Source organism: Podarcis vaucheri, assembly GCF_965113315.1.
Source record: "Podarcis vaucheri genome assembly, chromosome: 5".
Classification (NCBI taxonomy): domain Eukaryota; kingdom Metazoa; phylum Chordata; class Lepidosauria; order Squamata; family Lacertidae; genus Podarcis; species Podarcis vaucheri.
In genome coordinates this window covers 81,551,132-81,577,328 of record NC_138763.1, presented here as the reverse complement: position 1 = coordinate 81,577,328, position 26,197 = coordinate 81,551,132, and the positions used below count along the sequence as shown (strand labels likewise).

Here is a 26,197-nt window from a genome sequence, read left to right as displayed (position 1 = left end):
GGGCGGGGCTTTTGTGCTGTGCTCCGGAATCGGCCCCTCCCTTCAGCTGTTCAGGGAAGTTCAGCTGGAGAGGCCAACTGTCCTCCTTGCCTCCTGGTGTTGTTTTAGTTTCTCCTGGCATGTTACTGTGCGACAATTTCCTTTATTACTGAAGCTTTGTTTGGCATATACATGAGGCGCTTCCTTTGCTGGAAGAAGAGAAACTCTGCTGGAGAATGGTGGAATATCCTAAACTGGGTGAGTGACAGGATATTCCCAGCCTGACAGGAGGATTGGTTTGCTTGTTTTTTAACCATCCAGAACAATAACGTGAGGTGAAACATTCGTAGGCCTTTCCCTTAAGCCAGAGTTTCCCAACTTTGGGTCTCCAGCTGTTTTTGGACTACAATTCACACCATCCCTGACCACTGGTCCTGCTAGCTAGGGATGATGGGAGTCCAAAAACAGCTGGGGACCCAAGGTTGGGAGGCCCTGCCTTAAGCCTTTCCTGCTGCCTTTCAGTAAGAACCCTAAAACAGGCAGGAGGGGGCTTCCTTCCCCATCTCCTGTTAGAGCAGCAACCTATGAGCTCAGCCATAATGTATAGAACAGCCTCGTGCCCTCCAAATGTCAGCATCCGACTTCCATTTGCCCCAGTCAATGTGGCAAATGGTCAAGGACTGTGAGAGTTATGGCCCCGCTTCATTTGGAGGCGCAAGGCTTGTGCCGAACGTCATCCTTCCTGATTAAAATTCTACAGGGAAGAACTTGATTCACAGTGATTCGTACTTTTTATATAGAGAGAACTTAGCAGAGAGATATAATTGGCCACGGTATCTTTATTATGTAGCTTTTCTATAGTAGCTCAAGGTCGCTCATACCATAAATTTGAAACAATTCATAGAATTAAACATTTGGGCAGAGCCGGAGGGAAATAATTTTCAGAATCCAATTTTGTCTTTGTGTGAGCTAAATATAGCAAACACTTTGAAACAAGCATATCAGCCAAATCTTGCCCTGCCATATATATATATATATATATATATATATATATATATATATATATATATATATTTGCTTTCGTAGATTTTCACGGGTACAGGAATGCAGGTTTTGGTGTCTTCGGGTGTCTTCCCGTGTAAGAGTCGGGGTGTCTGTGCGACGTTTCGACGAGGTCTCACTCGTCATCTTCAGGCTGGTGCTTTCGGCTTCTTGTTACTGGAACAGATATATATATATAACATATATATATGCAGGTTTTGTTGTCTTCGGGTGTCTTCCCGTGTAAGAGTCGGGGTGTCTGTGCGACGTTTCGACGAGGTCTCACTCGTCATCTTCAGGCTGGTGCTTTCGGCTTCTCTGTTCCAGTAACAAGAAGCCGAAAGCACCAGCCTGAAGATGACGAGTGAGACCTCGTCGAAACGTCGCACAGACACCCCGACTCTTACACGGGAAGACACCCGAAGACAACAAAACCTGCATTCCTGTACCCGTGAAAATCTACGAAAGCAAACATATATATATACAGATCTGGCTGGCACAAGGCACAAAACCACAGCTCGCCCCTATACACGAAGCCAAGCCAGAGCACAACTAAATGCAGCACAGCCATCTTCTCAGAAAAACTCTTCACAAGCTCAAGAGGTCAAGACACAAAAGCTTTAGCAACTAATCTACACTTAATGACCCACCCAGTGGTATTCAGAATATCACTCATGAAATCACTCAAGATATCCCTCAAGTAATTAAGGAACAAAAGAAGAAGAGGCACACTAATCTAGGAACTTCCTCTCTGCCCAGAACGTTGGAGGCTATACACCACACCCCTCAACAGTATTTATAGGAACTCAAACACCAGATTCTGCTCTGTTCCAGTAACAAGAAGCCGAAAGCACCAGCCTGAAGATGACGAGTGAGACCTCGTCGAAACGTCGCACAGACACCCCGACTCTTACACGGGAAGACACCCGAAGACACCAAAACCTGCATATATATATATATATATATATATATATATATATATATATATATAACATATATATATATATATATATATATATATATATATATATATATTCAGTGTTAGATTCAGTGTTAGATCTGCATTTTAATATTTATACCAAACATTTAGCATTGGAATCTAGTATGGCTATCTCATTTTGATAACTACTTGTTCTCTGGACCCTTGCCCCCTAGCAGGGAGGGGACAACTGGCTGGGCCAAGGAGGTGATTAATGCCTGCTTGTGGGAGGGGATGGCCTTTGCTTGCTTGAAGGAGGCAGTGGTAAAACCATTTCTCAAGAAATTCTCCATGGATTCGAAAGATCTCAGTTGCCAATCTCCCCTTCTTGGGCAAGGTTGTTGAGTAGGTAGACCAGATCCAGGCACTCGTAGGGGAAATTGATTTTATAGATCCATTTCCATCAGAGTTTAGGCCCAGTTTTGACACAAAAACTGCTTTGGTCACCGTGTATGATGACCTCTGTTGGGAGAGAGACAGTTGCCAGGAAGACAAAGGCCAATGGCATTCCTCTACATACATGTCCCAAGCTGTCTGTGATGGCTCCATTAAAAAAATTGGGGGCTTAGCCTGTCCCTGGACCTGCTCTTGGGTCAGCCCTTTGAACGAGGGGGCATCACTCTGTTATACCAGAGCAAGAGAGCAAATGGCCCTGGCTGGGGTAGAGAGTCAGGTTTGTACTCTTGCCTGCCTCTCATGAACCAGGAAATAGTCACAATAGGTTAATGACAAACACACGTGTACAGGATGTTGCATGGTACGTGTGGGTGGGTAGAAGGATTGCTGGGTAGATATCTAAGTGTGCTTGAGTGATACTACACCAACATTTTAGACTTGACCTGTGGAACATTTGCCAGGAGGGAGGAGGAGTTTCAACACCACAAAGTGAAGCTGGTAACCTGGTGGTGCACATAAAATTATAGCCCTATGAACTGAAACATGTTCAATTACTTTCACATTTAAATTTTCCCCGAACTATGTTTAGTTGTCACACCTACCGTTGTTATAAGGCCAATTTTGCATGTTGAGAATTCAGATTGAAACACAATGGTTTCACCAAACCTACGTGGCAGTTCCACTGGATCTCATAGCAACTGAGCTCAGATCTTTAAATTCTCTGTTTCTATCCTTTAGATCACACTGTAGTATTGCTTTTCTAAACATTACTTGAAGAATTAGTCTCTGTGTTTCTCAACTTACAATTTGCCTGAGCAGTCATAATTAAAGGTAATTTCAAAGGCCTCTTTCTTGCTGCCAGTACCATGGGGTCTGAATTGCTAAGCTGAATAGTAGACAGGGATGACATTTTTACCGTGCAAGCAGGAAGAGCGGTAATATCCAATGCATCTTTTTTGCTTTTGTCTGGGAACTTTGCCCACTAAACAAGACATTTGCTGCACCATAGGGCAGACTAGCCTGTAAAAATCTTTTAAATGTTCAGAGCATTATAAAGAAATAATAATCATAAAGGCTGGCGAGGAGTGGGAAAACCCAAGAGGTTTTATTACTGCTCCTGGTGAGTTTTAATTCCACCTTCCCCAATTTCAATCCATACTGTTGTGCCTCATTTAGCAAAGCACACTAAGGTTCTGCCCAATCAAAACACCTAGCAGTATCCTTGAACCAGCTCGGCATTGATCTTGTAATGGTTTCAAAGGAGTGGTTACAGTGTGTAATGATCCATGTCAGCCGCATACATATACACAAAACACAGGCACCAGCCAACTGCAGAATGGCAACATGGGGGGGGGGGAATTAAGGGCTTTCAGATCTCCAGATGCTCAGCTGCTCCAGTAGCCCAAGGCAGGAAAAAATGCTGACACTCCAGCCTTTACAAGGGCAGGGCTTAGGTTAACCCTTTTGAAGCCAAGCCATGACAATATGAATGAATCAACATGGTTTCCCATGGATGAAGCAAGAGCTACAAGAATGAGGCTGGGGTTGCGAGGCTCAGCAGGATCTGCAGTGCCAGGTTTTGTGATATGCTGGGCAGGATAACATCAGTGAGCCCCTCTCATTCTGTTGCAGTCTTGAAGTACTATTCAGAGGGGAGCGGGGTATGACAGAAGAAGCTGTGCAATCATTCCCTCTGATTTGGCCATGTCACCATAGAATTGAGAGAGTGTCCCAGAACCAACAGCAGTGGCTCTTGGCCTGTTTGACCTCCAAACTGGTCTGGCTCTCAGCAACTGTTCAACGTTCCCAATTGTTAGCACCAGCCATGGCTTCTGATAAACTGGGAAGGCCATGGACCCAAAGTCTGGTCTGACTCACACTCTCGAGAAACTAGAATTCTCCTGAGAAATATCCATCAAGCTCACTTGGAGAAGCCAGACCCCCAATTCGCTATACAAAGCACATTTCCCTTGTGATTTAATTATACATGGGGTGAGAGCTAATTTGCGTGGTGTTGGCCTCTCATGGTCATTGACTTGTCCCCACACTGCCTGGGTACTTAGCACCATGCTCTTTTTGAGCCAGAACTCACTGGGACTCAGTTCCAACACATCCCAGGTGAATGCCATTGCCATTATAAGAGAATAAGGGAGGCACTCATGGTGAGTTCCGGTTCCTCTTTTTCTAGAAAAATATCACCACCCACACATGCAAATAGCTAACTGGTTGGGGAGACCTCAGTTTGATCTCTTCAGCTGCTCTAAGCTTGAAAACAGTAGTGGGAACTGCTCGTATCTAGAACAGTGTGGTGGGGAGAAAATATGCCTCTAGCAGTGTTCAGCTTGGATGGACTGTCAAAATTCCTTCTGAGAAAAATGATGATGGCCTTACACACCCTTAGCATTCATGTGACCTCCATGTCATTTGTGTTAATAGTAAGGAGAGTGTAATTTCTGGAAACAGGAATGATTTAAGTGAGGATTTACTAGTAAATATGCTTTATTCTCATAAGTAGCTAATAACCACAGCTGTCTCCCTCCTATTAGTAGTTGTAGATATGACAGATCTCATTACTCATTAAATATAAAGGCACAGCATTATAACTAGACTGACATCCACTCCTTTCACTCTCCAATTACTCGACCACAGATTAATTGGCAGTAACACAAATGTTTCTGGCAGCATAAAATGTTGTTGACTCCAAGCTGGCTGTTTCAGATGCCTCGGCACGGAAGCAGAGAAAAGTCGTGCATGCTGTTTGGAAGCACCATTTATGGCGTACTGAGGGGCTCACATGCTCTCTGAACAGTCTTGCACTTTGATGAGAAGGCAGTTAAAACTGTAAATAGTATTTAAACCATCTATGCTGTACTGCTGTTCTTGTATTTGGAAAGGACTTAATGCTAGGTGTCTGCCTGGCACTTGTAAATAAGAGCTTATCTCTTCTGCTATGTCTTCTGCTGAAACCATTATTCCTAACAAAGGCGTAGGGTGGAGTTCATTGGTTCTGAGAGAAGATTATTCATGCATGATCTAAACTTTTGTGAGAGGGATCTGGAGCCAGATGCCCATGACACCCAAACCTTCTTGAAACAGAAGTTGAGGAGGAAGGTCTCAGTCTTGAGTATTACCATTGCACCTGAAGCTGTCCAGGGTGCTACATCCACCACTTCTGCTGGATGTAGTATTTACTACCCTCCCAGCTAGAAGTGTAGCTGGCTTCCTATATCTGCTGTAGACTCAAGTTTCTAGTATCTTCTTCCTGTTGATAACAATGGCATTGCGGAAGAAAAAAGAGGTGTGCATTTAAAAATGAGGTTGTGTGCTCCTATCAAGAGCTCAGGAGATAGGCGCTAGTTCCAGCCCAAACAGAAAGTGTCTTCTTGCTTGTGGCTTGGTGAATTATGCATGATGATGGGGAATAAGGATGACATAGGCACACATACATGACTTCCACATTAAGGAAAACCTTCTGGTGGTCCAAATGCTGCATATATTATTCACGAGCATTCATTCTTTCCCTGCTCTGACACTTGCTTTACCACCAAGGTCAGTGTGATTGTGAATTAGACCTTGCTGCTTGAAACTAGATTGCAGAGGTTAAAAGTAGATTGAATTAGGAACATCTGGTGGTGTCAGATTTCTCTTTAATGTGGTATCCACCTTTTTTTCTTTCTGTGGCAACATTGGATACTGTTTGATAGCTAGTATCCAGTTGATGTCAATAGCTGAAAACATCAGACATTCAGCAGTTGATAGAATTTGACAGCCAATGTGTCATAGAATCTAGGAAACCTTTTGCATTCATGTCAATCAAAACAGGTGAATGTTAATATCAAAACATCAGCATCAGTCCTGCGCATGCATATATATATATGCATATATATATAAGCTTTAGCAACTAATCTACACTTAATGACCCACCCAGTGGTATTCAGAATATCACTCATGAAATCACTCAAGATATCCCTCAAGTAATTAAGGAACAAAAGAAGAAAAGGCACACTAATCTAGGAACTTCCTCTCTGCCCAGAACGTTGGAGGCTATACACCACACCCCTCAACAGTATTTATAGGAACTCAAACACCAGATTCTGCTCTGTTCCAGTAACAAGAAGCCGAAAGCACCAGCCTGAAGATGATGAGTGAGACCTCGTCGAAACGTCGCACAGACACCCCGACTCTTACACGGGAAGACACCCGAAGACACCAAAACCTGCATATATATATATATATATATATATATATATATATATATATATATTTGCTTTCGTAGATTTTCACGGGTACAGGAATGCAGGTTTTGGTGTCTTCGGGTGTCTTCCCGTGTAAGAGTCGGGGTGTCTGTGCGACGTTTCGACGAGGTCTCACTCGTCATCTTCAGGCTGGTGTTTTCGGCTTCTTGTTACTGGAACAGAGCTCTGTTCCAGTAACAAGAAGCCGAAAACACCAGCCTGAAGATGACGAGTGAGACCTCGTCGAAACGTCGCACAGACACCCCGACTCTTACACGGGAAGACACCCGAAGACACCAAAACCTGCATATATATATATATATAATTTCAAAATAAGCCAAAGTAGAAACTTAAGACTTCATATTATAACAATTTTTCTTGTGTCAATTCAGCTCTGGATCTTTCTAGTATGTGATGACTTTTTTTATTCACGGTCCATTGATTCTTATTTATCTTTTATTATAATTAACTGGAATATTATGTAAACATTGCTGTTAAAATCTATTGCTGAATCTCATATCTGCAATTGCACTATGCAGAGTTATGATGGATTACATAAAAGTATTACTGACTGCTGTCCATTAAATTTCACAGTCAAGGAGGAGGGTTCCAAACCTCTTACCTTTCATTTCTCTTGAAGCAACCTGAACTTCTAATATCGCCACTCCAAATCAGCTTCCCCATTCAGCACTGTCCACTTCTCCCTTCCCTTCTGAAGCCCTGTTCAACAAATTCCTTCTCCGCTCGGGACCTTGGTTTCTAGTTCCATCTTTCTCACCTGGGCTAAGCATGAAGAAACAGGTCTGTGGCAGTGACTTGGGTACCATTTGTCTTTGACACCTCAGGTCATGAGAAAAAGATAGAATGTGGGGGGACAGGCTAACAGTTGCTTTTACTGTGTAAAATGTTATGACTGTTACAGACTGAAAAGATTCAGAAACCATGCCCATATAATTCCCCTGAGCAGGATGCATTTATGCCAGTATACCAGTTGCTGATGTGCAGTTTATTTTGAATTCAAAATGAACCTAATACAACCAATGGGGGGCATTGACACAGACATGTTCTGAGTCCCATCTGTGGGTCGGGCTGTGCTTGCGCAGCCCTATGTAACCCCATCCTGTCATCCTTCATTTCATTCTGCTCACCCTCACCTCCCTATTGAGACTGGACTCCACATTTCTCAGACTCTGGTTACACTGTGAACTCTACTCGCTTCACCACATTAGTGTTTGAGGAGATACGAAACTCTGAATGTCTAATGTGCAATACATGAATCAGCCCTAAATCTAGGGGGTGCTGTTGCTATCCCATTCTATTTATTCAAAAAGGGTCTGAAAAGCAATCTGTTTAGGCCTGTATGCAAAATAACCAGCCAATCTCTTTGCTGATGGGCCAGCTCTGATATGCCCAGAATTTGCTGTGTGCATAGTAGATTTGTTGTGTGTGGAGAGGATATGATTTAAGCTGTAGGCAAGTGTTCTACTCTTAGGGTACAGACATGCTCAAACTTTGAAGTCTCCTCAGGAGGAGGAGCAGGGAAGTAGGAACCCCCCACCCTGAAGATCTGCCTTGCTAGCCTCTTAGGGGTTCCTATTGACCCTGAGAAGCGGGGATTATTAGTTTATTTTGTTCTGATTTTTATTTTTGTTTTTCTTATGTTGTAATTTTATGTTGTGAAGCACCCTAAGATTTATGGACCGATGGAAATAATAATAATAATAATAATAATAATAATAATAATAATAATAATAATAATAATACTATCTACACACTGCCAGTGACCTCAAAGAACTGTTCCAACCAGACATCCCTGCCCCAGGACTTGGGGTCCCACACCAGCTGCCTGGATAGCTCTCAGACCCTTCTGCATGCCCCCCCAGGGCCACAGGAGTAGAGGGGAGAGTGAGCCAAGCAGGAGTTTCAAGGCCTCAGCTGCAGAACACATGAGGTAACATAGGAAGGGAAGGAAGTGCATGGAATAACCTTCTTGGATCAGGGCCTCCCTGAGAGCCAGGAAGGAGTAGAGCTTCCAGCTCCTATACAAGCTCCCACTCTGAGCTGCTTCACTGTTGAAGCAAGCATTCCCTTTCCATGGGCAAATGAATATGTACACATTTTATATTTGGACGCATGTTTTATCTATTTGTAGCTGAATCCAGTGGGAGAGGATACCTGGAAGCACATCTGGCACTGAAGCTTTTGGTCTCTTAGTGCCTGGCAAAGACCTACCTCTTTGCCTCAGTGTTTATGGAATCTTGGGCGTTGCTGCGATTCATGTAGCTAGGACTCAATTTTAGTGTTGTATTTTTGTCTGCTCTTTATAGCTTTACAATTGTTGCTGTTCTAATTATGTTGAATCCCACCCTGGCATCACATGCTGAAGAACGTGCTAAAATACATACGTAAGTAAATAAGTCTGGGGATTAATTTATTTATTATCCTTTTCAGCAACTGGTCTACCCACCCCCAATTGTTTGCATAACTCATAAATTTCCTGGGTGCAAGAAAGCTGCATCTTTTAAAATTGTTTTTGGCATAGATAGTTCACTGTAAGCAGATGCTGTGTCTCACCAGTTGCATAGAGTTGGCTGCCAAATACAAAGATCATATGCATGGAGGGAGGGAGCAATATTGTGTCAACAGGCTGTGCCCCCAGTCTGTGAACATTCATTATAATGTGTGTCAAGAACTCTTATGTGTATAGCTGTACCCACGAAAAACTCTCTTTCTCCCAGATGCAAATCCTGAGAAAGTTTTGCTAAAGAGTACTTGAGCTAATTGGCTTTGGAGCTTATTTTTTATTAATGGGTACTATTTTGGTTCATCTGGATTGACTGCAAAGGCAGGGAGGGGGCTGTCAAGAGTGTTCTACCAGAAGCCGAGATACTGGAAAAATTCTGAAAAATACTGTTGGCTGCAGTTGCTGCATGTTTTGCTTGTTGGAACTATTTCACATAGTGCAGAAATTAAGAGTCTCCTAGGAATGCAGGTGGCGCTGTGGGTAAAACCTCATTGCCTAGGACTTGCCGATCGTATGGTCGGCGGTTCGAATCCCCGCAGCGGGGTGAGCTCCCGTCATTCGGTCCCAGATCCTGCCCACCTAGCAGTTCGAAAGCACCCTTAAGTGCAAGTAGATAAATAGGTACCGCTGTATAGTGGGAAGGTAAACGGCGTTTCCGTGCGCTGCGCTGGTGCTGGCTCGCCAGAGCAGCTTCGTCACGCTGGCCACGTGACCCGGAAGTGTCTTAAGTGAGATGAGCGCACAACCCTAGAGTCGGACACGACTGGCCTGTACGGGCAGGAGTACCTTTACCTTTACCTTTAATGTTCACTAAGAGTCACCCATTTATTTTCTGTGATGCTTTTGAAGGGGATCTACACATATTAAAATATATGCTGAATATCACACATTTGCAGGAAGTGCAAGTGTACCACATACTTTCTGATATAACAATGACTGCCAGGCATTTGAAAAGTAGCTCAGGGTATCCATGGGCGTACTGCATCACCTCTGCAATGCCTGACCTCTCATGCATCATGTTATTCATGTATGTATGTATGTATGTATGTATGTAGAGGCCCTCATGGTCCCTTCCAAGCCTTATGAGGAACAGTTGAAGGAGCTGGGTGCGTTTTGCCTGGAAAAGAGGAAACTGAGAGGAGAAAGGATAGCAATAAACACGGTTTTAACAATGAGTCCGTAAGTGACTGTGGAGGCCAACTCTGGATCCACATGTCCTTCCACAGTGGGGACATTGGTTTCCGGGCAGGAGTTGATCATGGTGTGGATTTGCCAAGCGTGCTTTCCTCTTAGCACGTTTCTCCACTTTAGCAATACAATGGTACCTCTGGTTAAGAACTTAATTCGTTCTGGAGCTCCGTTCTTAACCTGAAACTGTTCTTAACCTGAGGTACCACTTTAGCTAATGGGACCTCCCGCTGCCATTTCTGTTCTCATCCTGAAGCAAAGTTCTTAACCCGAGGTAATATTTCTGGGTTAGCGGAGTCTGTAACCTGAAGCATCTGTAACCTGAAGCGTCTGTAACCCAAGGTACCACTGTGGGAGCTTTGTGAAAAGGTGAGGCCCCAGACTTCAAACACCCTAGTTCTATGGATGTTTCGCTGCAGCTGGAAGTCATGACAGTTGTGTTCAATGGGGCTCACTTCCTGAGCAAGTGTTTCATAGGATCAATGGCCATAAGTCATATTATATGGTGAAGTATTTCAAGGCACAGTGAAAAATATTTCATGCTACTAACATGTGAAAGTCAATCCTGTGCTGAGTTTTGTGTTGTGGTCTATTGTTAGCGGCAGGAGCCTCTGAGACATGGTCAATAGGTGTGGATTTTGAGGTACCTCAAGTTACATGTTATTAATGTATTTTATTTCTACTTTCCTTAACAGGCTATGGGAAAGTCGTGGATAGTGTTTTAAGTGTGGTGTAGACAGGGACAAATCAGAGATGCTAAAATGATATTATTGGTGGAGAGCCTTCTCCAGATGGTGCAGTTCTGTAACCAACATAATTATGGGTCCTGGAACAATTATTTTATCCTGAAACTGGGGAGGGGAGAATAGTTCTCCTGAAGTGATAAACTTTTTCTTTTCTTTTGCCTAGCTAAACTTCAACAGCATTTCGTCTAATTTCTTCCTATGGTGTGAATATTAAGACCACACAAATTCCCCTTTTTCCTAGTAAGCCAGCCATGTGTGCATGGTATCATGTTCCTTAAGAAACCCATTGACCCCGATAACTGTTTCAGACACTCCAGTATTTCCCTAGTAACCCTAATTTTAGTTTAGTAGCTTCTCTCTCTCAGGCTGAGCATCTGGAAAACCATAAGCAGATAGTACAATGCTGTTTGCTTTGTGAATTAGATACTGTGGCTTCCAAACGCTGTGGAGGCAAGCATCTGTATTTTGTCTTCTGCTCTCTGTGTGAAGCAGCACTGTGGCAAATCAGTCTCTTGTATGCATAATTTAACATTAGAAGGCCTATATCTAGCTACAAGCAAATTGATACCTCCAAGGAGTGCAATTTGCATATGGGTTTCAGACCATCTTGTGTCCCTCATGCCCTACATAATTTCCCTTTCCCTCGTAATTGTTGTTTTCCACAAAAACGAGCCAATTATTCTACAGTTCTGTGGGAAGTTTTATAACCTCATCCCCTCTCCTCTGCATGAGAGCCGCAAGATGCAAGGTGCTGTCTAGTGATTCCTATTCCACTGTGTCCTTCACAGCCCTTGCTGTTTCTGCTCCTTCCTTCCAAATTCTTAACCCTCACAGCCCCTACTGCTGCATCTGTTCTAACTGCCCCTGTTGCGTGTTCCCATGACTTCCTGGGACCTCCTTTTCAAGGCAATGTGCTGCTCCCATTCCTCCTGCCCTTCCTCTTAGATTCCCTTTCTGCTAAAAACACATTTTACATTTTTTATGAGGTTGCTCCCCAAGATGGCCTCCTTGTGGCAACTGGCCCTTTGGTCAAAATGGCACTTTGTGGGCGAAACAGAGAGATCTGGTGGTCCTAATTATGACCAGAGTCTTAAAGTTCCCCACTCCTATTCTGCACATTATGTTGGGGATGTTGTTGTTGTTGTCATGTGTAAACATAGTGTGTGGTGTCCCTTAACAAAAGCATGCAATTGGAAAGGAAGCAGAATTGCACAATCTTGTGCCTTACACACAAATGAGGGTTTTTCTTGTCCTTTTAATATTGATTCACAGCCTGAACGTCTTACCAGAAGTTGTGATTGTGGCCTCTACATTAAATAGATTTAAGGAAAAGATTGGAGAAATTCCTGGAAGGCAGGCCTGTTAAAGCTATTAGCTATGATCCTAAGTGGAACTTCCATGATCAGAGGGCACACAAGATAGTATCAGAAACTGGGGATAAACAACAGGAGATGTGCTGCTTGAGAGCTTTCAGAGACATCTGAGTGGTTGCTTGCTCTTAGCAAGAGAATGCTGTGCTAGATGTCTGCTCTTCTGACTTTTCTGCGCATGAAGTAACTTCTCTGAAGCAAGTGATCAGATACAAAAAAGTAAATCCCAGAAGCATTGTATTACTTTTCTAATACTTCAAAACAAAAGGGGGGGGGCGGTTAAATGAGAGAACTTGAGAAAATGTTTTATAAGATTTCTTCTTTGAACTGAATTTTCTGGGAAAGATATACGTTGGCATTTCCAAGAATACATTAATAACCGTTTAAGTTACATAATAGTTGCTTGAGCAGATGAATGGTTTTGATTACACCTTAATGCAACACTAGTGCTAATAAAAGATGTATATGTCATTTCTTATCTGAATGCTTCTTTTTAAAAAAGAGAGGAAAATGAAAACAACACAACCTATTATTAATTGAGATTTATAGCCTGCCGTAGCCAAAAGATGCAGTGCAGATTACAACATTATTTAATTTTGGAGTGTATAAGGAAGCTAAAATGTGATTGGTAATTCCATGCAAATTCACAACCATCAGAAATGGGTTCCGGCTTGCAGGTCACTTCTACAGCTGAGAAAGGGGGGGGGGGGATGGATGACATCCATTGAACGCCTGAGATCTGATCCCTCCTGACCTGAACCACACCACTCAGCAGATCATTATCAGTGCCGCTCCTGTTAGGTAGGAAATGATAAGGGGAGGAGACAATATATTTCCTGCAACAGGTGGGAGCTCTCCATCTTCACTGTTTTTGGGCCAATCTGCTTTAAAAATAACTAAATTTTGGTTTTGATAGCAATTAGCTATTCATATTCGGTTGTTCTTAGCATTTTTAAGAAAAACAGTTAATTGTATGGCTTTAAAAGAAGGATAGACATATTTATGGAAGATAAGTCTATTAATACATGCTGGTTATGTTCTATTTCCAGTCAGAGGCAATTGGTCCTTTGGCCTGCTCCAATATTTTAAACAGCAAAATCTCTAATTTTTCTCTTCTCAAAACCTCTTCCCAGATTCTCTGGTTGACTGATCCCTGTGCCCAGAACATCTATGTTACTAGATAGGGAACTTATGGTGGCAGGATTTTTTTTGCCTGTTACAAGACATAAAACTTGTTATGTCCATGTATTTCTTGTCGGTAGATGTTGTTGTTGTTTAGTTGTTTAGTCGTGTCTGACTCTTTGTGACCCCATGGACCAGAGCATGCTAGGCACTCCTGTATTCCACTGCCTCCTGCAGCTTGGTCAAACTCATGTTCGTAGCTTCGAGAACACTGTCCAACCATCTCGGTAGATGCATGTATCTAAATCATTCCCATATGATTTCAGGAGGCACTTTTGTGACTTAAACTAATACTTAAGTTAGAATTGCTTCTGATATTAGTTTTAAATGCAGGAGTGCCACCTGACAAGTTCTACAAAGGACATATTTTTTGCACCTATTTTGATTTTTATCCATTTGTAGATAAGGGGGGATGGGAATGGATGCTCCAAGTGTAGCCACTAAAATGCATGTAAAAAAAAAAAGTTTCCTTCCTGAAGCCTCCAATTTAACTTGCAGAATGCTCTGCTCATCCTAGAAGCATCACAAGTTCTGTCTTTTGACTTCCTTCTGTATTCTCACCTCTGAATTTGAGTTCAATTAAGTTTTGGTTGAGATTTTAATACTGTACATCTCTGCTCCCTACCATTGTGTGGTGTTTTATGTTAAACTTTTGTGTGTGTCCTGCAAAGGAAGCCTCCCTTTGTGCCACATTGCTGTTTCGGGTTCAGTTGGTAGTCAATCAACTAGCCTTTAATGGATTAGTTGTTGAGAGAAATTGTACTTGATGGTGCTATAACTTAAAAACAGACTTATTTATTTTGTGGAGCAATCCCGGTTCTGATGTATTACTGTAATCATGAATGACAAAGAAAATATAAAATATGGCCTTTCAGTCTATCAAAGTGTGTTGCCCTTTGTTTATTCATATGTAAATAAACTTTCACTTCCCTCAGTACACAAATAAAGCACTTTTTTGAAGTTGGTAATATGCAAACAAATGTAAGCTTAGTTGATAAATTAATAAATGTACTGATAGGGTTGCCATATTTCAAAAAGTAAAAACCAGGACACCCCGAAAACCCGAAAGTTATCTACAAAAACGCCTAAAAACAACAACAATGATGGACTTGCCAGATCTAGGACAGCGGGTTACCTTTCGGAAATCCCCCCCCCCCCCAGACGTCAATTCCGTCTTTGAAATCCCAGTAATGTCTGGGAAAATCCAGACAGAAGACAGCCCTTGTACTGGTTAAAATTCCTCAGACCCTTGGTACTAAATTAGAAGAGCTTCAGGCTAAGGTCTTTCTTGTGAATCCTTCTCTGCACACTTTCAGGAGGCAAGTGAAACATCCTCCCACCCCAGTCAGCTTTCGGACTGTGAAATAAAACCTTTCTGCTTTCCTATATTTAATGACAGCTCTGTTCATTAAGTTTTATTGCTGGTTTTGTGCTAATTTTTATTACTTGGACAGAAATTATTACTTATTTTCTTTTGGTAAGGTGGCCAATAAATGTTAAAATAAACAGCTGGACACTCTGCAGAGATTTCTGTTCTCTGTCTGTGTGCCTAATCCAATGTGGTTTGATGCCATAAAATCATGGCTAATGGCAGAGAACAAACCCTTAGATTTTCTTTTTCTTTTTCTAAGTTTTCTCTCTCCTCTGAAAATATGAAGTTTAGCTAATTAGGAAAGATTTGCCCCATACATCAAATTGTAGGAATTTGATGCTCAGCATACAGGCTTTTTAAAAAACAACAGAGCAAGCGAAATATCTGTGAGAAAGGGGAAAAAATGATTAACAACCATGCAGATGCTAACCTTGGTTATCAGATTTACTGCCATAAGATTTGAAATGTAAATCAGTCTGATAGCTGTCAGCTGTCAGCAGCTATAACTAATAGCAGCTACATGGTACTAACAGCAAGATTGTGCATCTGCCTGATGTTTGGCAACACTCAACATTTCAAGCATATGACAGAGTATGTCAGTTATGTGTGGGTGTCAACTGCAGTGCTGTTGCCCTAGAACAGCAATAGGCCTAATGAGTTGATATATCTTGCCAGTCACAGAATCTTTGATCCTCGCTGAAACTGCACTGCTTCTTCCTAACTTAATAACTTCCCTGTCATCTCCTCCATCACATTTCCACCCACTTTGAGGAAACTTGGTTACAGGCCTCAAAGTTTGGGGGCGGGTTTAGCAGTGTGGGTGAACTTAACTTGTCCCCACTGGGTGGGGACACCCCACCCAAACTTCCTTTACCCACAAGTCTCCAGTGTGAATAAAGGATTGCCCTCTCATTTGACTTCCAAATGTCTTCATGTGGCATCATCAAGACACCAAATCAAAGTGAGGGCAATGCTTCAGCCAGCATGGTGTAGTGGATAAGAGCGGTGGACTCCTAATCTGGTGAACCGGGTTCGCGTCCCCGCTCCTCCACATGCAGCTGCTGGGCTAGTCACACTTCTCTGAAGTCTCTCAGCCCCACTGAGAGATTGTTAGCTGCTTTGAGACTCCTTAAGGGGAGTGAAAGGTGGGATATCAAGTCCAACTCTTCTTCCTCCTCCCTCTCCTCCTCCTCCTCCTCCCCTACTCCTCCCCCCCTTCTTCTTCTTCTTCTTCCCCTGTCTTTCTGGAGCCTTGCAGGGAGTACTATTTTTCTAGAAAAAGAGGTGCTGGAACTCACCATAAACACCTCTCTTAGAATGGCATTGACACCCACCTGAGAATTGCAGGAACTGAGTTCCAGTGAGTTCTGGCTGAAAAAAAGCCCTACTTGCAAGTTTAAAAAGGATTGGGGGAATGCACCCTAGCAGCTTCTGGGGTCACCTCCACACCATACATTTAAAGGACTATTATACCACTTTAATAGAATGTGGAATCCTGAAAAAATTAAGTTTTAAAGGGTGCTGGAAATTGCAGCTCTTAAGAAGCTACGATTCTCTGGGGGAAAGCCATGGCTGTTAATAGTGCTTTAAATGTATGGTTTGATTGTGACCTGGGTATATGAAGAAGAAGAAGAAGAAGAAGAAGAAGAAGAAGAAGAAGAAGAAGAAGAAGAAGAGTAGTTTGAATTTGATATCCTGCTTTATCACTACCCGAAGGAGTCTCAAAGCGGCTAACATTCTCCTTTCCCTTCCTCCCCCACAACAAACACTCTGTGAGGTGAGTGAGGCTGAGAGACTTCAAAGAAGTGTGACTAGCCCAAGGTCACCCAGCAGCTGCAGGTGGAGGAGCGGAGACGCGAACCCAGTTCACCAGATTATGAGTCTACCGCTCTTAACCACTACACCACACTGGCTCCCATTATTGCCACATTTAGGGCTGCCATATTTTGAAGAGCAAAAAAGAGGACACATTTTCTGACTTTACCTTTAACTATGGATCGCTATGACGACTCTCATTTTACATACCCATTAAAAAGAGGGTGTGTCCTGGAAAAAGAGGACATATGGCAACCACAAAACCAAGCAGTAGCATTGGGGAGATGCAGCAAAACTACTCACCCTCAGAGAAGACTGCTTATTTCTTTCTTTAATTGTTCACCTAGGAATTTTAGAAAACACTCCACAACAACACTGAGCTCCGATGTGACTTCCGGTTACTGTTACTTGCATCGGAGCCCCGACACGGCCTTCCAGACGATGTCGGAGGCCCTGCCAGGCCTCTGATCGCGACATCTGGTAGAAACCAGAAGTTATGTTCAGAGATCTCACAAGGTCTTGGACTTAATCTCTGAGACCCTGCGAGGCCTCAGAAAGGCTACCCTGCCACTGCCATGTGACATTGTGATGACACAACATCATGACATCACAATGTCACATTATATCACAGGCGCTATTGAACACCCATAACCTGGGACCCAAGGCAGTGCCTCTGCCAAGGAGTTTACATAAATTGAAAGCATGCCCAGGTAAATTACTAATAAACAAACATGGAGGAGGTCATTTTAAAAACTGGATAATGCCTTAAATGTTCGTTTTTTAAAAAATAACCCTCTTCAGAGGTAACAGTGACGTGTCTCAAATATTAATTCTGACTGGCAAAAGAGTGTTCCTCATCAAAGTTCAGGTACTGCTTCCATAAAGTCTGTACTCACAAAGTATATCCTTTTATTTTGTTTCTGCTCTGTTGGATACCTAACATATTTCTTCAATATATGAATTATAATAGTGATGATGGGGCAGGCTTACAGAAGAGTTAAGTGCAGAACATTTAAATAGAATGTAAAATTCCATCTTGGTTTGATTGCAGAGATTATCGTTACCTATTTTCAGGTTCTAAGTTCTATGAAAAGGAAGGAGTGGGGAGAGGAATTCAGCCGAGTAGCAGATATATAATGAATAGGAGATCCATGGAGACTGCTGTCATTCAAAATGAAATCTTACAAAACTACCTGATTAGATTCTGGCTGCTATTTCAAGCACCATCTCCAGGGCATAGGTTTTGAAATTTTGGCACAAACTAATCTGGCTTCTAGGACTGAAGCAGCTAATCCAAAGCTTGACTGAAAATCCTGTCACAATCCATTTTTCTGATGGTAGCCCAATTCAATGAAAATTTGATCTGCGTTCCCCTATTTGGAAACAGGAATGTCAAGATTCAACAGCGATGCTTCTATAGTTCTGGTGCACATGATGTGCCAGTGCATGACAGCCATTTGTTTAAGGCTGTGGAAGCTCCCTGCTTCTGGTGATGGGGTTGTCTTACTGATTTGCAAGGGACTAGAAGTGGGTAGGAGCATATGCTATGAGCACTGTGTTTTTTGAACAGGCTATATGCCTCTCCAATAAGAATTCCTACTAAAAGCCAGAGCACCAGTTGGGATAGAATTATTTCTGGACAGGTCCAGAGAATGACCACGTTACAATGGTTGAAATTATTCATGTTTGAAATTATTCAGGGGTCAGGCAAGAATGCTTTTTTGGGGGGAGTTGCAACTAACAGGGGGAGTTTCTTACTAATTCCTTCTTTTTAAAACAATTTTTAAACTAGCCTCATTGCCAGAGGTATCTGATGTACTAAATGGAAATTGGCCAACTGCAAATGGGTGTCAAATTAGGAGTGGCTCTTTTGCTCCATTCACAAAGGAGTGCTCTTTGGGGTGTCAGGTTTGTGGTCATGATGTTAGGCCACCTGATGGCTTTTAAGTCTTCCTGCTTGTCACCTTGGCATTGCTGCACTGAATTTTCAAGTGTTCAGATGCAAAGGCAGAGGGTGTGGTCTGCACCATGAGAGAGGGAGCAAGCAAGCAAACCACACCCAGCTCCTCACCCTCCCATACTTCACTGCTGCTACCAAGTGAATACCCCACCCCTCCAACTGCCTCCATTGAACAGGCCTTTAACCTTTGTGACGTCCTAAAAACTAGAGTAACCAGCTTGTTACACCAGATAAAGTAGTGAATGCAGTTGGGAGGGGGGGCAATAAGACCTCGCAAATTAATTTTAGAAACACCTTGAACAGTTGTTCATATGTTAAATATAAAGATCACAGAGGAAAACACATCCAGATAAGTGTAGACTGCTGCTTCACTAACCAAGCCAATAGGTAACCATTTGTATTCCTCAGTACAGCATCTGGGTCACTTTGCAGCTTTTTCTTGGCTTTTTTCTGCTACAGCATTCCAGTATTGTTCTCTATTCTCTTCCACAGTACTTCATCTGTCTCACAGCATTTTAGCTCTTTTTCCTTCTTGCAATATATCATTTCTTTGTCAGTTTAACTTTTCTTTATTCTTCAACTATTTTCTTTACTTACAAGTAAACATTTTGCCACTCTTCTTGAAATCTGTTAAGCTTCTTTTTTCCTCCTGAAATATTTTGCTTTCCTTTTCCTTTAACTGTCATGTTCATCCTGTGTTGAACTTTAATCCACTTGGTCAGAGCAACCACTAAAACAAAAGCAACCCTTTATCAATGTAACAGATCCTTGATGTAACAGCACATTTCCCACACTGTGTATAATGTATATAATCTGAATACAATGTAGTTGGGTACAACTCTTAAGTAAGTCATGGCCAGGATGAGATTTCAGTTGGGATTTCCTGAATTGAGTTTAATCATCATGAGGTGTAGACTCACAGGGTTATTAATTGGGAAGTAGCTGTGGCTAACCTCAAAAGCAGAAAATTACTGCTGTGCTGGGTTCCTCTCCAAAGGCGGCAGCGGGAGGCCCCATTAGTTAAAGTGGTACCTCAGGTTAAGAACGGTTTCAAGTTAAGAATGTACCTCCAGAACAAATTAAGTTCGTAACCAGAGGTACCACTGTATCTTATTGAAGGAAGTCTTTCAGAACTCTCATGCAGATTTGTCTGGGATAAACCTGTCAGCTGAAGTAATATGTATCACACATGGATTAATTGTCTGTCCCTTGCTTTGTCTGGTCTTCTGCAACTTGTGCCAGAGTTTAAGTGCATTGTCTGGCTCTTGATGCTCTCCCCCCCCCCAGTAATATGGAATGATCTTCTGTAAACTATACAAAGGAATGTTTCTAACTGGACCCCCCCCCCCCATTTGAAGACACTTGAACAGCATGAGATGGTTGTGGATTAGTCCTCAGTTTTGAAAGTACCTTAAGAAGCAAAACTTTGGTGAACTTATAGGATGGTGCTTATAATTTTGCCAGTCGAAAAGGTGGAGCACTTGTTTCAGTTTCTATTTCCCAAAATCTATTAAGTTTCTCTTACTCAAATCCAGCAATGGACATACAATTGCAGAGGACAGTCTTCTATTTGAAAAGCATCCTATATTTGAAGGGCTTTTCTTTCCAAGAGAGTGAAGACTCAGGGTCTTGGAGTTGTCCATCTGCAATTTGTTAGCACTTGCAGAATAGCCTGAGCAGGCAGGCACACAGGTCACTTGACTATGTTATCTGAGAGGCATTGTATTTCTATCTAAATTGTAGTCATTGCTTCTAAATGTTTGTGGATACACAGAAATGAGAAAATGCATTTTTATGCAAATATCTGCCCTCTTTCATTCTATGTGAGGGTGATGCATGTCCTCTTGCAGTATGTGACTACCCTAGGATACATAAAGGGAATTGTTCCAAGAAACACCATGTATTTAAAAAAATGCAGCTCTTTGTGCTGTGAGAAAATATTATTGAATTATTAACTGATGTTCTGAATGTGAGGAAGTATGTGGATTGATGTAAGCAAAGAAAATGATAAGTCTAGGTGTGTAGGTGTCTAAGCAGAAATGTCTAAAGCTAGTTTTAATTGCTTGCCATTGGAGGTACAGTTTGCAGACAGAGCAATCTGTGCACAGTATTTATTTTGAAACTTGTAGATATTTTGTCAATAATGTAAGTAGCATCTGGTAAAATGTGCTATCAGCTTTTCCTTCCATTCAATATTGTAGAAGTTTCTTTTCCTTGCTAAATTATCTAGGAAACAAGCATAACAATTGAAGCAGCGTGTAAAATGCTTATCTCCCTAAAAAATTCAAAGTATCTCTCCCCCCCCCCATCTCTGTTCTTAGGCTAAATTTACACATGCAGCAGAATGAGGTGGCACAGTCCCAAAGTGGTAGAATGGCTGTGCTACCTTAGCTGAGTGATGCCATATTCAGTGCTGTCCTGTTCTTTGCAAATAGGACGTGGGTGGAGCTGTGGGTTAAACCACAGAGCCTAGGACTTGCCGATCAGAAGGCCAACGGTTCAAATCCTTGTGACGGGATGAGCACATGTTGCTCGGTCCCTGCTCCTGCCAACCTAGCAGTTCGAAAGCACATCAAAGTGCAAGTAGATAAATAGGTACTGCTCCGACGGGAAGGTAAACGGCGTTTCTGTGTGCTCCTCTGGCTCGCCAGAAGTGGCTTAGTAATGCTGGCCACATGACCTGGAAGCTGTACGCTGGCTCCCTCGGCCAATAAAGTGAAATGAGCGCTGCAACTCCAGAGTCAGTCACGACTGGACCTAATGGTCAGGGGTCCCTTTACCTTTATTCTTTGCAAGGAACGAAGAATGAAAACCACAGCCACATCAAGGAGAGGCTGTAGCCAGCCCCTTTCCCTGCTGTGCTAGTTTTTTGCTTGCAGCTAGTTAAGCTGGAGAGAGATTTAAACATGTTACTATAATAGAAGAGTGGATGGAAGAAAGAATAGCAGTAGGAGGATGTGATGGAATGCTGGGTGATGTCTGAGTGAGTGGCAGGTGGTAGCAGTTGGATCAGAATGACAGTTGGGTGGAGATACATATCTGAGCAGACACAGAAGAGAGTGAAGGGGAAGAAACTGAGGGAGAGAATGAGGTAAAAGTTATGGTGATGGCTATAAAGAGAAATATCAAGTTCTGTTGGGTTCGGATATTAGAACTCTTTATTTACTCTTTATTTACTATGAACTCTGTTCATATCCTTGATCTGATGCTTCCTAAACAAAATTATATTTACGATTCTATCTACCTATTTTCTGGCCAGTGTGGATTTTGAGTTTAGGATATCACACCCCACATGATTTGTGTATGTAGTATAAATTAAGTGGTGGTGGTGATGATTAATCTACAGATGTAAAGGAGAAGTAGAACTATAGGTTATCAGCATATTGCTGACAACATACTCCAAGACTCTAGATGATCCCACTAAGCCGTTTCATGTAGGCATCAAGTGTGTGTGTGTGCTAAAACAGAACTCCACAGAACCCCATGCTAAAAGCTCTTTGGGAACAAACAATGTACCTCAAAACAGCCATCCAAGTAGACCTGGAACAGAATGATGCCTCCTACTCCCGACTCAGACAGCCACTCCAAAAGAATGCCATGGTCGATGGTATCAAAAGCTGCTGAGAGATCCCAATCTCTCTCTCTCTCTCTCTCTCTCTCTCTCTCTCTCTCTCTCTCTCTTGACAGTGTTTATCAAAAAGAGTACCGTAATCGAGTCAGTTACCATACCAAAACAGTGGCTAAACCCTGATTGAAATGGATCTCAAAAAAACAAGTTTCATCCAAGAGAGCCTAAATAAAGGAAGTGTCCTGCTTCTTTCTTTAACTCAGTAGGTGATGACAACAGATATTGTGTGGACCAGTCAGGAATGTCTAGATTCAATGGGGCAACTGGGTGATTTAGCAAGTGACCTTGAGCAACCAGGCCCGTGCAAGAGAATCCAGGAATGTCACAGCGACTTCCCCATTGCAGTTGATTCTACCAGCTCATTTTCACCTTATTCTGCCACAAGTCTAGATCTATTCCTAGTGTAGGCGTCTTAAAATAGTTTCTTTCCTATTCGGTAATAAGATTTCCCAAATATCACATATTGCATGCTGATTAGAAAAAAAGACTTTCAGCTTCCTACACCTCCTTCAGAATGGATATGTGACTCTCAAAAGCCAAGTCCCCCACAATCCTTCTGTAGCTGGCAGATGGGCAGCATGACTGTGTAGCTGAATGATGGGGAAGTATAACCCCCAGCCAGCCCACTCCTTTGTTGGACAACTCTTAAGTTTGGTGCCTTTCTGGGACATTTAGAAGCTTCCTGTTGTTGAACATTAGTAGCCATGGCCTGATCCACATAAGTTTATGCACACTTTCCCCTGCAATATGCATTTTTGTAAACATTTGGAGAACAGCATCACAAAATTTGAACAAGTGTTTGGACTGTAACTGAAAACTAATAAAAATGATTATTAAGAAAAAAAACTGAACAAGTGCACGTTTTGAAGGATAGCTGTATTTCAGTTTGCATATTGTTTCATGAAGTGCAAATTTGAGTCATTTGACTTTAAATTTTTACCAAATGGAATTTGTCTCCCATCCCTAGTAAGGAAACAGATGTTAGATGTGCCTTTTTAATGATTCTTTCTTTACAGATGCACATCTGTAAAGGTATTGTCTCTTGCATTTAATTACCCAGGAAGAAATATTATTTGTGATAACTGCTCAGTATAGTCATGGAAGCATCTGGAAGAGTGGAAACCAATTTGTTAATACTGATACAATATCTGACACCAAGGCAAGGATACTGAGATTCCTCTTCTGTATTTTGAATAATTCACACTTTTATTAGATCAGAATTTCATTAATTCAAGGTCAGTGCCCCCCCAATACATTTCAAGAGTGGAATGACAGGTACCAGAGAAAGAAGATAGTTTGCAGACTACTATTGCACTGTTTATGCTGCTTCTATACTGTCATTGCACTCAGAGCACTTTAGTTCTACCATACTTTTGCTCTGCATGTTGCCATTCCAGGGGTGTACTTAACCTCATTCCACTCTGGATCATTTAAAACTACAGAGCATGATGTGATCTTACATTACACAAGTTTATTAGATGCCAGACTCTCAAGAGTAAAAATACCCTGCAAAGTCTTGAATCTACACTTGATTCCATTCTGCAGGCTGAACATCTTTATCTAAACATAAGTTGAGTTTGGAATCTTTTGTCACCTGTGGGGATTTGATGGCACATTTCCAGACAAATTTAGTAACATGCTGCTGGGCTTATGGCAGAGATTCTGAAGACAGAATAAGCCTGATTTCTTATTATGAAGGAAGTGCATTCACAGCTGGCACCCATCCTAGTACAATTTGCACTAAACTTTGTTGCTCCTGATACTAACTTCCTGTTCAGGGTCAAAGTGGGTGTGACATCTGTCCCATTTCAAGTCAGGGTCTGAATTAACCCCTCTCCCTGATTGTGGTATACCTCCCTGCAATCTGCACTCCGTGATAATTCTCCTGCCCCCGGCTGATCAGTGATACTTTAGGATTCCAGAAAGCTAAATTGTGGGGAGGGTTTAGTAACCCTCTGCTTTATATGTAATTGGTGCAGATCCATTTAAAGAGACGATTCTGCTGCCATTGTTTCAGGTTTGCAGCCACTGAAGAAGGAATCTATTTCTAATTCAGAAACAGATGTGCCCTTCAGGTATTTTTGGATTCTAGTCCCCATCAGCCCCAGCCAGCATGGTCCATGGTCAGGGATGATGGAGTTGTAGTGTAACAATATTTGGAGGTCACCATGTTGGCAAACCCCCTTCTAACACATCTATTCATGTTGCTTAGCAGAAATAAATATCAGAGCAAGCTATATTGAGCACACCCATTCACAGTGATACTACAGACTCTCCTCCACTGTTCTTATATCTCCTTTGGGATTCTGAAGTAAAAGATTCAAACAGGCAGTGAAAAGATTAAAGGGGTGGAAACAAGATTTTTTTTAAAAAAAAATACACATAACATAAAATGAATGATGTATGGATCCCTTTATGTGAAAGGATTCTGAGAATAATGTAAAAGTTTCATAGCCTGATTGTATATTCCCATACCATTAGGATGTCAGAATGATAGATGCTGCAGTGAATAATAATTTTTTAGACATTTTACCTTGGAAGATGGAACCAGCTGAGGGTTAAAATTGTATTATTTATCTCCACCTTGCCTTTCTCTGAAGCAGATTCCTTGACCCACTTCTCTGCTTCTCTGGAAGAGGGCAACATTGCCAGTGAGATAAGCTATTAACAAGTCTTTGACAACAAATAGCTTTTTTGGCAACTAAACACTTCTGTGGTGTTAGGTTGCACACAGATATATATATATATATATATATATATATATATATATATATATTCCAGCTGCACATGTTTTAACAACAAGGGATGCTTTTCTACATCAAGCGTATAAAAGATACGACTATACCTGTAATGCTGTACACACTTACGATGGAGTAAGCCCCATCAAACTCAATGAGTAGATAAGCACAGGTTTTCACTGTAAATTTCTCTGTGCCACCTCCTCATACTACCTGATTAAAATCTCACAAATTCCTGAGACTTACTTTGGATGTTTTCTTTTTCTTACCTGATCTTCAGAAGGGTAGCTCTGTTAGTCTACTGCGGCAAAAACAACAAAAGAGTCTTGTGGCACCTTAAAGATCAATAATTTTATTATGGCATAAGGCTCTGCGGACTAGAGGATCCTCAAACACCTGAGGATAGCATATAATGCTTTTGACAAAATGAACTCTAATCCATACAAGTTGCTCCATAAGTCTAACAGATGTTTCCCCCTTATTTGTACCTGTAACCATGAGAAAACAGAAGGAGATGGTTGAGGGTACAAAACTTCATCTTGCCTGACCAATCACTGCCCCGTCATCTACTACCCTTGTGAAATTTCCTGTGCTAACATGGTCTGGTTTGTAGGGTCATATCCTCAGTTGGTTAGAGCATGGTGCTGATAACACCAAGGTTGCAGATTCAGTCCCTGTAAGGGTCAGCTGCATATTCCTGCATTGCAGGGGGTTGGATTAGATGATACTCAGGGTCCCTGCCAACTCTACAATTCTATGGTATCTATAGGTCTTTCCATTAAAGCTGCTGTCCTCCGTGCAAGGATATCATCAGGTGGGAAGAACCTGTGTATATGCTCCTCCCCTTGTTATTCTGATTTTTAAACTTTATTGTAGCACTGAAGGAAACAATCAGGGGAGAGGTGGCTGCTGCAGTAATAGGAACACACACAGAGCATTTTATAACCAGCAGCATCTCAGTAGCGGGGGGAAAGGTCTAAGCCCAAGATCACGCCAGTCTCCTTGCTATGATTGTAAATGGGAAGCGATGATTTCCTTAATGTA

General features: G+C 42.0%; 1 protein-coding gene and 1 long non-coding RNA gene across 4 annotated transcripts in view; one reads left to right on the top strand and one right to left on the bottom strand.

Moving 5' to 3' along the window:
• Positions 1-26,197, top strand: part of NRG3 (neuregulin 3) — a 615,395-nt gene that overhangs the window by 217,584 nt on the left and 371,614 nt on the right. The window lies entirely within an intron of this gene.
• On the bottom strand, positions 12,987-17,399 carry LOC309532815. Its single transcript, XR_014220035.1, has 2 exons — positions 17,131-17,399; positions 12,987-13,252 (listed from the first exon to the last, which is right to left on the bottom strand). It is a non-coding gene; the product is annotated as an uncharacterized lncRNA (long non-coding RNA).